This window comes from Arvicanthis niloticus, chromosome 1 (assembly GCF_011762505.2).
Source record: "Arvicanthis niloticus isolate mArvNil1 chromosome 1, mArvNil1.pat.X, whole genome shotgun sequence".
In the NCBI taxonomy this organism is placed as follows: domain Eukaryota; kingdom Metazoa; phylum Chordata; class Mammalia; order Rodentia; family Muridae; genus Arvicanthis; species Arvicanthis niloticus.
This window is the reverse complement of record NC_047658.1, coordinates 31,065,556-31,077,530: the sequence shown is the minus strand read 5'-3', so window position 1 is coordinate 31,077,530 and position 11,975 is coordinate 31,065,556. Positions and strand designations below refer to the sequence as shown.

The 11,975-nt window shown below is 37.5% G+C and overlaps 1 long non-coding RNA gene and 6 other non-coding genes across 7 annotated transcripts in view; all 7 read left to right on the top strand.

Annotated features, from left to right (window-relative positions):
- The first annotated feature begins 260 nt into the window (after positions 1-260).
- On the top strand, positions 261-336 carry LOC117700333 (small nucleolar RNA SNORD115). The gene has a single exon (XR_004605459.1). It is a non-coding gene; the product is annotated as a small nucleolar RNA SNORD115 (small nucleolar RNA).
- A 231-nt stretch (positions 337-567) lies between these two features.
- LOC143443010 (uncharacterized) overlaps positions 568-11,975 on the top strand; it is a 13,111-nt gene continuing 1,703 nt past the window's right edge. Inside the window, exons 1-6 of the long non-coding RNA XR_013111673.1 lie at positions 568-620; positions 1,919-2,042; positions 5,036-5,157; positions 8,832-8,954; positions 9,318-9,372; positions 11,231-11,275. This is a non-coding gene — a long non-coding RNA (uncharacterized LOC143443010). The remainder of the gene's footprint in view (positions 621-1,918; positions 2,043-5,035; positions 5,158-8,831; positions 8,955-9,317; positions 9,373-11,230; positions 11,276-11,975) is intronic.
- Positions 1,745-1,822, top strand: LOC117700380 (small nucleolar RNA SNORD115). Its single transcript, XR_004605469.1, has one exon. It is a non-coding gene; the product is annotated as a small nucleolar RNA SNORD115 (small nucleolar RNA).
- On the top strand, positions 5,207-5,285 carry LOC117700338 (small nucleolar RNA SNORD115). The gene has a single exon (XR_004605462.1). It is a non-coding gene; the product is annotated as a small nucleolar RNA SNORD115 (small nucleolar RNA).
- On the top strand, positions 7,120-7,196 carry LOC117700421 (small nucleolar RNA SNORD115). Its single transcript, XR_004605475.1, has one exon. It is a non-coding gene; the product is annotated as a small nucleolar RNA SNORD115 (small nucleolar RNA).
- On the top strand, positions 9,012-9,088 carry LOC117700388 (small nucleolar RNA SNORD115). Its single transcript, XR_004605470.1, has one exon. It is a non-coding gene; the product is annotated as a small nucleolar RNA SNORD115 (small nucleolar RNA).
- On the top strand, positions 10,915-10,991 carry LOC117700272 (small nucleolar RNA SNORD115). Its single transcript, XR_004605431.1, has one exon. It is a non-coding gene; the product is annotated as a small nucleolar RNA SNORD115 (small nucleolar RNA).

Below are 11,975 nucleotides of genomic sequence, written 5' to 3'. Positions count from 1 at the left end.
ATTTCAAGAACTTTAATTTTTTTTTACAGAACAAAGAACGAACAGGTATTTTGGCAGCATGTTCTTTTCCCCATTAAAGAAGAATTTCATTTAAAGAATCAAGGAAGGGTTCCCTTAAATTTCTGGCTTTATGTTATTTCTGTGGAGATTGCTCTGTATTAAACATGTCTGTTTCTAATTCTGTGGTAGTATTGGCAGCACTGGGAAGCAATGGTGTTAGAGGATCTAACATCTTGAATAGCAGTGCTGTCTCTAGGCCTGGGTCGATGATGACACCAATGTCATAAAGAGTGGTGATGTCATAAAAATAATGCTCAGAGCATTACAGTGTGGCCCAGCTAGAGGTATAGAGATAAAAGGAGGCAGTTTTCTAATAGCAGATCTCAAGAGAGACATTGGTGAATTTCTAATATGCCCTCATGCTGTTTAACATTGGAAATCCTGTACAATCCTGACACATCTTTGTTGGCAAGCACTGTATGTACCATAATAGAGAACTTGTCTACTGGTGTGTAAGTCTGTGAGGTGTACTGCTTTTTTATGGCCAATCCCCTTTTTCTGTCTTGCAGGCATGTGTCACACCCTCTTGCAACCTCAACCACATATCTTTCTGAGAAATGGTAAGATGATCGCTGACTGCTTTTTATAAAAAGGACATGTGACTCCCTTTCAATTCAGAATCTTGTTATGTTCTATAATACATACCCATGGGTTTATATAAAGAAATGAAATTTCCTTGCTCCCAAATGTTCTTACATAGCAATGAACTAATATTTATGCACAGAAAGGGCTAACACATTATATTGTCCTTGCAATCTCCATCTCTGTTGTTCTGTGTTTCTTCTTTTTTCCCAATTTTCTTCAAATATTTTCATCCCACTCATAGGAATTGTAACTTGACAATGTATCAAAAATCAAATGCCTACAAAGGTCTTATCACAGGAAGCATAGTCTTATGTATCCCAATGTTACAGGTACAAGGTATTTTGTACTAGACTCTGGAACTTTGGTCACATTGTAAAAGATTTGACATGGGAAACTAATTCATGTCAAGGCAGCAGCTAACATGTGAGAACATTGCTCATGGCTTACTTTGCACATGATGCTCTACAGTAGTCAAGAACCTGTGTATACCAATTAGTTTCAAAATGCAGCTTGGACTTTGGAGAGAAATGAGAATTTATGTGAGGTGCATGTAGGCCCATTCAAATGTACTTTAAAAATCTGTCTAGTTGCTCTTCACTTGCAACATCCATCTCGTCTAGGAGCACAACAAAAAACAAAGTCCCTATACAATAAAAATAATAATAACTGATGAGACCTGGTTAGTGCTTCAAGAGAAAGCAGTGAGGCTTAATGTGTGTGTATTGGTCTCTAGTGCTTACCTTGATCTGATTAACACAGTAGCCAGGAAACCTTATTTGGCTGGGCTCAGTACCAAAGAAGAGGTAGCTGCATGGGGTATTCTTTTCAGTGGCATTATCCCTATAGAGCACTTATAAAATTTCACTGAGTTAAATTTTTTGAAAGAAGTGGCAAAAAATTAGCTTCATAGCATGTTCTTTCCTAAAGACCTTAGTTAAATAATCAATAAGGCTTCCAACTTATCCACAGAAAATCTTAGTACTCTTCAGCTCTCTCTCCTTAATGTCTTAATTCTTAACTCTGCTTGGTAGGCCTGGCAAGAAATGGTATTAGGTGATATAAAGGCAGGGATATGGGTAGCAGTGCTCAGTGAAGGCCTTAGTCAATGATGACAACCCAATGTGATGAAAGAAATGATAACATTGAAATCATGCTTAATAGGATAACACTGAGGCACAATCAGGAAGACTGGGATAAAAGGTGGCATGTATCTCTTTGAGACAATCTTGGGGTACAATCCTGAAGACCTAAATGCTCTTTTCCTGTTTCCTAGTATTGAAAATTTATAGAATCCTGGCTCAAGAAGTACTTTGTGTGGCATTCTACTATTGTGAAAGTGGCTTCAGGGAAACCCATTGCTCATGACACTTTCTGCTCTAGTATTTTGAAGTTATAAGGTATGCCCTCTTATAGTCCTGAGTAACACATATATTTGGTAAGTAGAAAGATCACGGCTAAAACATACCTTCAAAAAACGTGTACCTTCAAATTTTAGAATCAGAATCTCAGCCTGTCTAAAATTATTGATTTTAGAAATCTATCAGTCTACCTCATAGTCGATTCTAAGCCCTGTTGATCCAAAGATTAATGGAGGAAAATTGTATTTTCCTCATTCTCAATATGTTCTACAGACATAGCCATAAACTAGTATTCATGGACCGAAATTAATAAAAAACATTATACATAGAATCTCCATCATTGTTGCTTTTACACTTAGAGGTGATAGGAGCTCAACACATTATTTCTTTCATGTTCTGAAGGCACTGCTTCCCATGACACCCACAATGAGAGAAAAAAGAAGGCTTTAAATTTCCAACATGGTGAAGCTCCACATAAAGTGGTTCCAATAGACAAATATTTGAGCATTTTTTTTTAATTATCACTTCTCATAAATATTGGATATATGGATAAGTATAAAATTCAGGTATTGTCCTGTGTCATTCCTACATTTACAATATCTTTCACAATTTATCTTTCATTATTCTTATTGAATGATCCATCCACAATCCATTATAATACAAACGCCTACACAGGGGGTAATATCAGGACAAACAAGCATGTGGATCCTAGTACTACAGAAGCAATAACATGGCATATACTAGACACAGGAACATAAGTCACACATTCAATGTATCTACATGGGAAACTATTTAATCTCAATAGAACTGCCTCATTGACAGTACTTTGTTAACTGTCTACAAGTTCATAAGACTGCAGACTTTAAGAAACTATCCACTACTGAGATCCAACTTTTAGGTTTGGCCTTGTATAAAAATGATTGGTCTATTCCTATTCACCTGAGGATCACATACTTCAATTCCAACCACTTTCTAAATATGTGTCTAGTTGGTCTTGCCTTGCCCAGTCCATTTTACTCTAGAAGCAAACCTGAAAGTGGGTCCCCATACAACATGTAGGTTAATGATAGATATGAACTGATTATTATGTAATGAGACAAAAATGAGTCTAAGTACAGATCAATATGTCATCTGACATGAAAATTGTGGTAGCAATGGACAAATTTTGTGCTGGGGCCAATAAAACAGAAGAAGCTTCTACAATAGGGACACTGATTAATGGCATTATCGCTGTAATGCCATTATACAGATTCACTGACTTTAATTTTATGAAAAGAAGGGCAAACAATGGCATCAAATGCTTGCTCTTTCATTCATTAAAGAAAACTTTCTTAAAATAGTCAAAAAAGGTTCCCATGAATCTGATGAAGATTCTGATACACTGCAGTAAAAATTCTCCATTAATCATCATGAGATATCAACATGCATTTTAGACCTCTGAGAGGAATGATCACTCTCTACCTACCTGAATGAGAAAAACAGAGATCTATTTAAACAGACTATACCTGAACATCTATACATCTATACCTAATCTAAACATCTAAACATCTATACCTAATGCTGTGTTATTGTTAAGTCCATCTCAGTTCAGGTGCTGACCAGAGTGTTGGTCCCTACATAATGGTTAGCCTAGCGACAGATGTGATCTGGCTACTCCTTTAAAAGGTAGTATTGATGCTTGGTTGGACTGAATTGGTCCTTTGTGTTTTTACTGGCCTTACATACACTGTAGCTAAGAATCTTTCTGGGTTCTGGATGCTTAGGAAAGATCATGGCTAACGGTGTCCCTTAGAAATGTTTTCTTTTTGAGATTCTGGATCTCAGCCCTTCTAAAATTATAATTTTAAGAAAATAAAACAACCAACAAACAGCTGAGGGCCAATTCTCAGTATGTTCTGAAATATACAGCTACAGGTTTAAAGATGATAAAAAAAAATCCCTAACTCCAGATAATTTTCACACACATAATCATGAGCTATTTGCTATAGACACAAGGTGATGATACATTCCCATTCTTGGTGTCTCCATCTTTGTTGCTTACATGATGATGAATTACAGGAACTCAACACATGCATCCAAGCCTTTTTTAAGTTTGCAATTTTTCATTACACAGGGACACCAGGAACAGAGCATTGGTAATTGAGGGAAATGTAGTGTATAAGTCTCCAAAATTGCCAATCTCCACATGATGTGTTCCCAAAGGAAGACCTTTGAGAATTTTTTTTTAATGTCATCCTTAGGGAAATTCTCTATGAGGGCATATTGAATTTCTTTGTGTTATCTTGGGTCCTTCTGCCTACTGAATTTCCTTCACGGAGATTCTTTCTGCTCTTACAAAAATTTGCTTGAACATACATTGTAAAACAAATGCCTGAATAAGAGGTTGTATCACTGAAATCCTAGTATTAAGGTATCTGGTAACATTAGGCGTGACAAAATGACCTAGACACAGGAACATTGGTAATGTTTTCAATTTAGTGACATGGCAATCCAATAAACATTCACACAAATGAATCTATGGAAAAACATTAGGCAGTTTCGCTTGTGCCCCAGAAACTCTGAAGAATAAAAGTAACAGAATTCATCACTGAGTTCAACCAAATGGTTAGAACTCAGAAAGGAATGATCCCTCCCTTGAAATTGGGATGAGAAATACAAGAGTCTATTCAAACAGTCTCTATAATCTGTATGTAGTTGTCTGGTTATTCTGGTTATATCATGTGAGGAGATCAAGCTGAGTGTTGGTCCATACACAATAGATGGACAAAGGACAGGTGTGATCTGGTTATTACTTCAGAAGGAAGCAGCAAGTGTTTGTTGGGGTGTAATAGTCTTTTGTAATTTTATTGATCATGCAAATAGTGTGCTCAATATCTGTAAGATATTGGTCATAGTGGATAGAAGATACAGTTGCAATGGAATTTTGATCAATGACAGTATCTGTGTATAGCTCTTAAAAATATTGTGACTGTAGATTATTAAGAAAAGAAGGACAAAAAAATGCTTTGACAGCTTGTCCTTTCCTTCTTTAGAGAGTACATTCTTGAAAGATTCAAGCAAGTCTTTTCTTGTATCCCTGGGAGAGTTTTCTACACTGTAGCCCTCTCTACTTACATGTGACCATTTCTAATTCGGGGCAGTGTTGAAAAGCCAGGTAAGTGATAACATTAGGTGATGTAAAAGCATAGGTTTTGTCTAGGCTTGGGTAAATGATGACAGCCTAATGTCATGAAAAGAGTTAATGACATAAAAATAATGCTCAGTAGGATTACTTTGAGACTGACACAGGGGTTCAGGGTTGCAAAATGTCTTTGTAGTCCTTTTGAGGGGGCGCTTTCTTTAGATCCTCAGATACCTTTGTCCTGATTCCCAAGAAAGAAAAACTGGACACGCCTGGTACACTTTGTTGGCAAATACTGAATGCCAACAAACACCTGGTCTGACATTGTATGTGACTGCAAGTTTGAAATACCCAACAATATGTCATGACCCTTTATTTTATGGTGTCTTCTGTTAATCTGATATGCCTTCTTGGAGCATGGAAATTCACAAAAGTAAATGGAAAGATCATGGCCAAGAGGGTCTTTAGAAATGAATTGTGACTCCACATTTTGGCCTTTAAATTTCAACCTGTAAAACATTTTTGATTTTAGAAAAAAATAACAAAACATCCCACAAAAGGGCTGATTCACATGAGAGAAAACCTGGACACTCTTGGTGCAACTTTGTTGGCAAACACTGCTTATCAACAAACAGTATCAGGATCTGTTGTGAGCAAGACTGGGAGGCCCACCCATTGCTTATGATCCTGGAATTATTTGTCCTTGCAGTCATCTGGCATTCTCTCTTGGATCCTAAAACAATCACAGATCTCAAAAGTAAGAATATTACTGGTAAAGGATTCCCTTACAAATGATATATGCATTTATATTTTGGACTCCAAATCTCAGTCAATCTAAATGTTTGATTTTAGAAAAAAATGAAAAAAGAAAAAAACACACCAACCAAGGCTCAATTCTGAGTATGTTTCTTCATGTATATATAGAGATTTAAAGAGGGTAAAGAAAATTTTCTAATTTATGATAATATTATACCCACATAAATATGAGCTACTTGTCATGAACTGAAGAGGATAACATATTCCATTTATTGGTGTCTCCATCTTTGTGGCTTACATGGAGAGGATTTACAGAACCTCAACACAGGCTTCCAAGCCTGTTCTGATCTCCCAATTGCCCATGTCACTGGAAACCCAAGTGACAGACCCTTGATAAGTAAGAAATAACTAGTATAAATCTCCACAATTGCCGGCACAACATGATGTTTTCCCCAAAGCAAATATTCCAAAAATTCTCATTCTACAAGGAAGTTGCCCATGTGGATGATAAGCAATTTTCTGTGTTGCCTATGGTCCAACTTCCTTCCAAATTTTCTTTGCACTATTTCTTTCTGCTCTTACTATAGTTAATTTTAGCCTAGGAGGTTGTTTCAGGACAGGTCTGGAGTTGTGAGAAAAAAATGACACTGTGATTCACGACAACATGGCCCAAACTGGACACAGGGGCATAAGTCACCTTCTCAGTTTAGTAACATGGCAATCAATCTCACATTAAAACAAATGGAACTATGTTAGAACATTGGTAACTATCCCTTGTTCCACCAACTCTGCAGAATTAACATAACAACAAAGCCCACTGAGTTTAAACATGCAGGTTAAAATTTATAGGTTAAACCTGTAGTTTTATTGACCTTCCTAACACAGTAGCAAAGGAAACTTGTGGGTACTGAGCAATCAAGGTTAGAAGAGGCATTTCCAAGAGGAAATCTGCTCAATGGCACTATTTATTGAGAGTCATTACAAAATTTATCTCACCTTGAATTTCTAAATAAGGAAGGGCAAGCAAATACCTTTACAGCTTGCACTTTCCTCCTTTAGGATAGACATTCTTGAAACTTACAAGCCAGGTCTCCATTGCATCCCTGGAGGACCTTTCTACCCTGCAGCAATCTTCACTTACATGTGAACATTTTTAACTTTGAGGTACTGTTGGCAGGCTAGGTAAGCACTGGGTTTTGGTGATATAAAAGCATAGGTAGCTGTGGTCAGTCTAGGCCTGCATCAATGATGACAACCCAATGTCATGAATAAATGTGATAACATAAAAATGATGCTCTAGGTGTATGCCAAGGTTCAACCAGGACAGTGTTACAAGTGATCATTTTACTCTTTGAGGATATCTTGGGAGACATTCCTGAGGTCCACAGATGTCATTGGCCCGCTTCCCCCAATAAAAAACCTGGACTATCCTTGTTCTACTATGCAGGCAAACACTACTCGCCAAAACGTACCTAGTCTCACATTCTACTTGTGGAAATTCAGTGAATCCCACCCATTGCTCAAGGTCCTTATGTTTTTGTTGTATGGCAGTTCTCTGACATGATCTCTTAGAGCCAAAAAAATTACATATCTCATGTAAATGGAATGATCATGGCTAATGGCTTCCCTGAGAAAAGGCCTGTGCCTTCATGTTTTGGTCTTCAAATATAAGCCATTTTAAAGATTTTTAATTTTTTTTTTAAAAATAGTAACCAAACACCTAAACTGAGGGTTGATTGACAGTATATGCTGCCATGCTGAGCTACAGATTTACAAGGAGTAAAAGAAGTATCTTAAATCCTAAAAATACTTACTACATTATTATGAGATACTCTTCATGAAAAGAAGAGGATAACTCATTCCTGATCATAAGGTTTCCATCTTGCTTGCTCATATGGTGAGGAGTTACAGGAACTCAACAGAGGCTTCCAAGCGGGTTCACAATTCTATATAGCACATTACGCTAGAGAACCAAGGTACAGAGCCTTGATTATTGAGACAGAAGTAGTCTGTAAACCTCTGACATTACCAACCACCATATGATGTCTTCCCAAAGGGTCAAACATTGAGCAAATATTCCAAAAATTCTCATTCCAAATGGAATTTGCCCATGTGGATTAGGTGACATTTTCTGGGTCTACATAAAACCACTTACTACCCAGTGTTTTTCTCTCCTCTTATTAAACTTCATGTCCCAATCATCAATTAAAAAAATAATCTCCTGCCTAGGAAGTTGTCTTAGTGCAGAACCTGTCTTACAAAACCTGAGACCACTTTGATTCTTGACAACTTTGATCAATTTGGACTCATGAACTAGGGTCACCTTTTCAGTTAAGTGACATTGAAATCAATTTAATATTAACACAAATGGATCCATGGCAGAACTTTGGACATTATTTCCTGTAACTCCAATTGTGAGAAATTCAACTAAGAGTATTGCCTAATGACTTTAAAAATTCAGGTTAGATTCTGCAGAGAAATGATCCTGCCTTTGAAATTGAATGAGGTGCCTTCAAACAGACACTTAAACCTATATGTAATTTTCTGTTTATTGTCCTATTTATATCACTTGGGGAGCTCAAGAAAAGTATTGGCACCTCCACAAAGGTAAGTTAAAAGTCATATGGGAACTAGCTGTTGTTTCTAGAGTGAGCAGTAAGTCTGTCTTGGAATATATTTGTACTTTGTGCTTTCAGTGACCTTCCAAGCAAAGTAGTCAAAACCACTTGTGGGTGCTGGGCCTGGTAGTACAGGAGAGGTAGTAGAGAAGAATTGCAAGAGACCATTTGTCACTATCCACTGTGTCCATGACTTGGTGCAGAATTCTGAGATTCTGGAATCTGGACAGTGGAATTATTCTATGAAATTTCTTATACAATTTGTTGCACCTTAAATTTTTAAGTAAAGAATAGCATATAAGTGCCTTAACTGCTTGCTCTTTCCTGCTTTAGGGAAGACATTCTCCAAACATTGAAGGAAGGTTTTACTTGCATCTTTGAAAGACCATTTTACCCTGCAGCCCTCTCTTCTACCATGTGCCCATTTCTGACTCTGAGGCAGTGTTTGCAGGCCAGGTAAGAGCAGGGTTTAGGTGATATAAAACTAAAAGTTGCTGTGTTGTGCCTTGGTGTGGGTCAATAATTACAGCCCAATATCATGGAGAGATGTGATGACATCAAAATAATCATCTAGGTGTATGCTGAAGCCCACCCAAGAGGACAGGGTTACGAGATGTCCTTTAACTCTTTGGAAAACTTTTTGGAGACTTGCCTGAAGTTCTTAGGTGCCCTTGTACTTTCTACCAGGATAAGAAGTATTCAAACTCCTTGTGCTGCTTTGTTGGGAAACACTGCTTGCCATCAATCACCTAGTCTCATACTGAAATTGTGTAAAAGTCTAGATGGCAGCACCATTGCTAATGTCCCTGTCTTTTTCAGTGTTTTTCATTCATCTGACATGCCCTTTTGAAGCCAAGGTAGTCACATTTATCAGGTAAGTAGAGTCATCTGTGCTAACGTGTTCTGTTAGAAATGGCCTGTGACTTCATGTATTGGCCACTGACTAAGTCTCTGCCAAACTCAAGTACTTCAGTTTAGGAAAAAAAAACAAAACCAAACATGCCAAGTCAATGTCAATTCTGAGTGAATTCTGCCCAGTAGAAAGAAATTTTCTTAAACACCAAAAATTCCTACCCATGTTAATATGAGCTACTATTCATTAAAAGAAGGGGAAAACTCACTCCTGGACATGGGGACTCCATCTTGGTTGCTCAAATAGTGAGGAGGTACAGGATATCAACAGAAAATTTTCAGCCTGTTCCAAGTTCACTTTTTCTTATGACACCCGGGAATCAAGGAACAGAGCCTTGATTACTGAGACAGAAGTAGTCTATAAATCTCCAACATTGCCAAACAACGCAGGATGTCCTACCAGTGGGCCAAAAATTGAGCCAATATTACAACAATTCTCATAACAAAGGAAATTTGCCCATGTGGATACTATTGACATTTTCTCTGTTGCCATGGAACCACTTCCTTCTCAATTTTTCCCTGTGTTTGTTTAGCCTCTTTCTAAACTTCACTTCTTAAACATTAATCTAAAAAAAATGCCTGCCTAGCAGGTTTTCTTTTGATAGGCATTTTCTTATGGAACCTGAAGCCCCTATGATTCATACCAACTTGATCAATTTGAACTCAGTTACTAGGCTCAGCTTTTCAGCTTAGTGTTATTGCAATCTATTGAACACAAATGGATCAGTGACAGAACATTTGTCACTATCTACTGTGCCTCCAACTCTCTGCAGTATTAAAATAACAGTATTGCCCAATGACTTTAAAAATTCAGGTTAGACCTTGTAGAGGAATTATCCTGTCTTTGCAATTGAATGAGGAACACACAGGTACCTTCAAACAAAGTCTAAAACCGATATGTAATTGCATGTTTATTGTCCTATTTAAATCACTTGGGGGAGGTGAAGCAGAATGTTGGCATTTCCACAGAAGTGAGGCAAATTTTATATGTGAAATGCATGTTTTTTCTAGAGTAAGCAGTAAGTCTGTGTTGAAATACATTGCTACTCTGTGGATTCAGTGACATTCCTGGAAATTAGCCAAAAAAAAAAAAAAAAAAAATCTTGTGGGTGCTGGCCCTGACCGTACATAAGAGGCAGTAGAGAAATATTGTGAGAAAACATTTGTATCTATACTCTGTGCCTGTGACTCTTTGCAGGATTCTGAAACTCTGGAATCTGGTAAATGGCATTATTCCATTAGAGTCCTTAAATTTTTTCACCTTACATTTTTAAGTAAAGATTGGCAAACTACTTCCTTGATTGCATGATCTTTTCTAGTTTAGAAAAAACATTTTTCAAACTTACAAGGAAGCATTCCCTCGCATAATTGGAAGATGGCTCTAAACTGCAGCATTCTCCACTTCCATATGCAAATTTCTAACTCTGAGGCAGTGTTGGCCTTCCAGGTAAGAGCTGGGCTTGGGTGATATATAATCATAAGTTGCTGTCTTGTTTCTTACCATGGGTCAATGATGACAACAGATTGTCATGAAGAGAGGTGATGACATCAAAATAATCATCTAGGTGTACCCTGAGGCCCACCGGGGAAAACAGAATTACATGAGGTCCTTCAACTCTTTGGACACCTTTTAGGAGACTTGCCTGAAGTTCTCAGATGGCCTTCCCCTTTGTCCCCTGATAAGAAATATTCAAAATCCTTGTCCTCCTTTGTTGGCAAACACTGCTTCCCAACAATCACTTTGTCTCATACTCAATTTGTGTACAAGTTTGCATGGCATCAACATTGCTCATGCCTCTGTCTTTTCTGGTGTTTTGCAGTCATCTGGCATGCCCTCTTGGAGCTGAAGAAGTCACAGATGACTGGTAAGTGGAATCATCTGGGCTAATATTTTTCCTTAGAAATGGCCTGTGCCTTCATGTATTAGCCTGTGACCAAGTCTCAACCAAACTTAAGTGCTTGAGTTTAGGGGATAAATATAATAACCAAACACACCAAGAGAGTTTCAATTGTAAGTTCTGCCATGTAGATCTATAAGTTTACAAGGGTAAAGGAATTTTTTAGAACACTGACAACTCCTACTCACATTAATATGAGCTACTCTCCATGTAAAGAAAAGGATAACTCACTCCTAAATATGGGGTCTACATCTTGGTTGCTCAAAAAGTGAGGAGTTACAGGATCTCAACCAAAAATTTTCAGCCTGTTCTCAGTTCTCTATTTCTTATGACACTGGAGAATCAAGGGACTGATCGTTGATTACTGAGAAAGAAGTAGTCAGTATATCTCCAGCATAGCCAAACACCATACAATGTCTTCCCAAAGGGACAAAAATTGAGCCAATATTCCAACAATTTTCATTTCAAAGGAAATTTGCCCATGTGGATTAGTTGACATTTTCTCTGTTGCCATGGAACCACTTCCTTCTCATTTTTTTCCCTGTGTTTCTTTAGCCTCTTTCTAAAGTTCACTTTCCAAACATTAATTTAATTAAATGCCTGCCAAGCAGATTGTCTTTTGACAGGCGTTTTCTTTTGAAACCTGAATCCACTGTGATTCATAAAA